The following is a 5506-nucleotide window of genomic DNA, read 5'->3' on the forward strand; positions in this document are numbered from 1 at the left end:
CGATTCAGTGCTCTCTTGCAAATTTTTTGGGTTATCATACACTTTTCAGTAAAAATTTGCAGGTTCCAGTACAAATTAGTACTGACTATTGGTTACTATACAAACCTTATGCTTCAAAAGGTGTTCGCACGAGGCGATTTTGCGTTCAACTCACACAGGGTTGCACGGAAAAAAGTTGAATGGCTAAATGTTGGCTGGCGACCAACTTTGTTGAAAGCGATTAGTTTAAAGGCCGTTCCACCAAAAGTAGAATGCAAAGTTGAATAATGTAAACGCCTTTTTATGGAGAATATTTTTATATTTTTTATATTTTGGTGAACGCAAAAGTTGCCTGAAAAATCGCCTCGTGCGAAAGCCCTATCAGCTTCATCTTTGAAAAGCAACCCATTAAAGGAATTGGCAGATATGCACAATACATTTCCACAGCTATATAAGCAAGCCCGTCTATACATAACGGTTGTTGGGTCATCTGTCCCTTACGAGAGGCTTTTCTCAAAAACAAAAACAAGGATAAATAATCTTGTAAAAAAACATATTTTTTGTGAAAAAAATACAATTTGGAAAATATGTAAAATCGTATTCTATGTACAAGTACTCGATAACTTTCCGATACTGAGTAGGTATCGATACCTTGTTTGATACAAGTACAAGTACTGATTTGAGTAATACGTTGGTCCCAGTAAGAACCCTATCTGTTAACTAATGCGTTATCTATATGCCATTCTTTACGTTATATAACACGTTATTAATCGCATAATAATATTTGATTGAAAAGAGACAACTACATATAGTATAATATAATAGCGAATTCCATGTGAAAGAAAGAGAAAACTACTCACACTTGAAACGAGTATGCGTTAGATTTCTCCAGGAGCCCTATGTAAAATGACGGAAAGTTTTTGAATTTCTCACACAAACTTTTTGTAGTACTAGGCGTATATAACGCATAAGTTAACAGATAGGGTTCTTACTCGCTATCGATTTATCCCTACTTACCAGAGCGCCATGTAAATGATAACTCAACATCGCAGAATTTTTCTGTAGTTGTAGCCCGTAGCGCAGAAATCTGTGGAATTTAGATTTTTCCGTGTCAGCTGATTTCTTCCTTCTATATATGGTTGCCACTTCGCCAGTTTTGCAGATGGTAAAAAAGTTATAAGTTCCTATTGAAAATAGTTTAAAATATTTGAAATTTACTGTTGAATAAGGTTTTTTGTTGAAAACTAAGTAATTTATATTTAGCTACGATCTATTATAGCACGAAAAATTTTAGTTGAAAGGTAAGTTTATGAAAAGGCGTTGATGAGTGACAACGCTGCAGTAAGCAACACTGAGGGCTCCAGTAATCGACAAAATTCTGCATATACAGACTGCGTTTAAGTATACGTTCTGCGTTACTGACTAATTTCAGCTTTAGAGGGCCTTCTTAAGTAAAGCCATTCTAAGAGGCCTAGCCAAGAAGGGCTGAAAAAAGGCTTCCTTTCAAGCCTTTTAGAAGGGCTTATCCATTTACAATTTACACGAATGCATACATTTATATTACTTAGCATTACAAATGAATTTTGGTATAAACCTTAAGCAAATACTTCAAAGATGTATGATTTTTATAAATTAAAGAAGCAACTTTAAAAGAATTCCTCCAAAAGGCCTTCTGAAGTAGTCCTTCAATTTGTGCCACTCCATACAAAAAAGAAAGGAGAAAGGAATGTAGAATGGAACGCCTCTTGCCTCTCAGGAAGGCCTTTCAGAAGGGCTTTCAACTCCTGAAATTATCTACTGGGGAGCCCTAACCGCAAAAAAGGTATGTTCCTAGAGTATCCAGATGGATTTCTGCATCAAAAATAAAAGTTTGAAAAGATGTCGCTCACATCTTTTTGGCGGTTAGGGCTCGATATGTACAGCAGCTTTGTTTCTTAACAGATAATTATCACAAATTATCACTAATTTCTGCTGGAAAGCGTTTCTTAACCCAAAAAACTAGCAGAAACTAGCAGCTCTCTCTCATTCTTAATAATAATAATAATTTGGCGCTTACACATATTTTAGTGTTTGGCCGAGCTTCTCCTCCGACTTGTGGCGTGCGCCTTGATGTTGTCACACAAAGCGGAGGGACCTACCGTTTTACGCCGACTCCGAACGGCGATTGTATTTTTATGAGAAACTGTTTTTCATGGCAGAAATACAATCGGAGGTTTGCCACTGCCTACCGAGGGGGACCTCTTTTAAGAAAAAACCTTTTTCTATATTTTTTTGCGATGTTGCTTTGACCAGAGTTTGAACCCAGGTGCTGATGAGTGAAAGCGCGCACGGCTTACCACTACACCACAGCGGCCGACTTTGGCTTTCTGGTAGTAAAATTTTTAATAGCAGAAACTAGCAGCTGTCAAAATGGATAAACAGAAATTCGCGCCAAATATTTTCAATTGTCAAATACACCGACCAGCTGATTACTTGCTAGTTTTGCGTTTCTTTACTTTTTCGTTATTTCGCTCTCTGTGAGCGTAATTCTTTCAATTTTCTCATTCTTCTTCTTCCTGATAATTATCTGCTAGAAAAGAAAAGAAACAAAGCCTATGTTTGTATATATGGGGCGTTCCATACCAAAACGGACGGGGTGGGTTCATACTCCATGTGTTTGATTTGTTTAAACATTTTAGAGTTGATGCATAAACATAAATAATAATTAAATATGAAATTTGAGCTTGAATTATACATTTTTAAAAACTTTACAGCACAAAAACAAAAATAAAACGATTTAATAGTTGTCCAAATATCTCGAGCTAGAACCTGACTTTCATAATCTGAAGAAAGGGGAAGTGCATCAAATATATCAATTGCGATATCTTCTACACCGTAAAATCTCCGTAGAAGAACCCCATAAGCGTAGAGGCCCTGTTCAATGTCATAACTGCCAGGAATTTACCTGGTGTCTGTGTTATCTGTGGGGATCTACCCACTTCTAAATAATGTGTGAAACTAACAAGTAAGAAAGTCTAAGTTCGGGCGGAGCCGAACATTAAATACCCGGCGCAAGTATTAAATATATGTTTTCCACCTTTCCGAAAGCTACCGCTACATGATAAGCCGGGGTGCGAAATATTGCAGTTTCAAGCATTTCTGAAATTTACCGTTATATAAAAAGCGGCCGTAATTTTAGTCCGATTTCAACAATTTTCAACATATATGTGATCACAAGTGGGCGGTGCTACGCCCATTTTCCAAAATTTTGTCATAAACGTATTTCTTGGTAAAGAATTGTTGCAATCATCAATTTTGAATAAATTTGCTTCAATATTTACTGATTTATCGAAGATTTTGTATTTCTCGAAATTACCGTTATATGGGAGGTAGGCGTGGTTATTGTCCGATTTTTAAAATTTTCAGCCATTTAGTATGCTGTACTAAGGCCAACAACTGTGCCAAGTTTGGAAGAAATTGGTGCAGCGGTTACCAAGATATACACATGTAACCATAAGTGGGCGTGGCTACGCCCATTTTCCAAAAATTTTTAATATTCATGTTTTCCGTCTGAAACTCATTGTAAGTATCCATTTTGAGTGGATTATCTTCAGTAGTTACTAAAATATCGCAGTTTTCGTATTTCTTAAAATTACCGTTATATGGGAGGTAGGCGTGGTTATTATCCGATTTCGCCCATTTTCAATACCATCCGTCCCACGCCCAAAAGAAGTTCACGTACCAAGTTTCGTTAAGATATCTCAATTTTTACTCGAGTTATCGTGTGCACAGACGGACGGACGGACGGACGGACGGACGGACGGACGGACGGACAGACAGTCACCGCTTAATCGATTTCTCTGTTCATTCTGATCATTTATGTATACATTTGTCTATATCTATCTCGATTCGTTTTGCCTGTTACAAACAACCGTTATGTGAACAAAGTTATAATACCCTTGTGCACAAGTGCGCTCGGGTATAAAAATAGACCCAAACTCCAAAAAGTGCAGTAACTGAGGTGGAAATCATCTTGCTAACTATAGAGGTTGTCCAGTTCATATCTCAATGAAAGAGAAAACAATTCCCAAAAATATTCCTCATACCAGAACCCGCTAAGCCAATGTCTGCGCCAATGACTGTTAATAACTTTACTTCATATGCACAAATGCTCACAAATACTCCTCCGACACAACCTCTTTTTGGTCAGAATAATAGTAACCTAGAAGCTACTATAAACAACTTTATGAAAGTTATGCAGGAGCAAATGATGGCAATGCAGAGCATGGACAAGATTTGATTAAAAATCAAAATCTATTACTTCAAGCCATTTTAGCTAAACCACGAATAATCTCAAAATTGGTTTTTGGAATGCGAACGGGATAACCCAGCATAAAAACGAACTAGAAATTTTCCTAGAGCGATATCATATAGACGTTTTGCTTGTATCTGAAACCCACCTTACGCAATTCAATAACTTTCAAATTAATGGGTACAAATTCTATGATACTAAGCATCCACAAGGTAACGTAAAGAACAGCTATTCTCATTAGTAACAGAATAAAGCACTATGAATTAGAATCGCAAAGTGATGAGTTCATTCACAACACTGCAATACACACTGATGATCACTTGGATGGCCTTACTGTATCTGCTATATGCTGCCCCCCTCGTCATAACATAACAGAAAAACAATTTAATGACTTTTTCCTAAAGTTTGGCAGTAAGTTTATTGTAGCAGGAGATTACAATGCCAAACACACATTCTGCGGATCTAGATTGATTACACCAAAGGGTATAAATCTATATAAAGTAACGTAACTCAGAACAGAGGATTTGATGTCTTGTCTACTGATAAGCCAACGTATTGGCCATCTCACCCCCAAAAAATACCCGATCTTATTGACTTTGGTGTAACAAAGGGTATTGCGCGACACCGAGTTAATACTGAAGCATTATTTGATCTCTCTTCAGATCATTCACCCTGCCTCATAACATTATCAATGATTACTAATTATGAAGAAAAACAAAAAAATCTTACAAATAAGCACACAAACTGATTAAAATACAAAAAGTATTTCAGTTCGCACATTGACCCGCAAATTCCTATCCGGACCAAGAATGATATCGACATGGCAGCTGAAAATCTCACTGATAGTCAAGGCCAAAGAAATTGCAACACCAAATCCTTCTATTAAACATCGCAGTTCTTACTGCTCTGGCCTGCACACGCCACACACTCTTAACTTAATAAGTAAAAAGCGCAAATTAAGAAGGGAATGGCAAAGAATTCGCTCTCCTAAGCTTAAACAGGAGCTGAATGCGTGTACAAAGGAATTACGTATTTTGTTGCAGGCGGAAAAAGAAAGAAGTACGCAGTCGATCCTTCAGTCCTTGTCTGCTTCGAAACAGACTGACTACTTCCTTTGGCGAACACTGAAGCATGCGAAGAGGCTCGCTCTTCGAGAAGTACCATTACGTACTCAGAACGTAAACTGGGCGAGGAATGATGGGGATAAAGCAAACGCTTTCGCCTGTCATCTTTCAC

This window comes from Rhagoletis pomonella, unplaced genomic scaffold, assembly GCF_013731165.1.
Source record: "Rhagoletis pomonella isolate Grant_MI unplaced genomic scaffold, Rhpom_1.0 Rhpom_scaffold_00006, whole genome shotgun sequence".
Lineage (NCBI taxonomy): Eukaryota > Metazoa > Arthropoda > Insecta > Diptera > Tephritidae > Rhagoletis > Rhagoletis pomonella.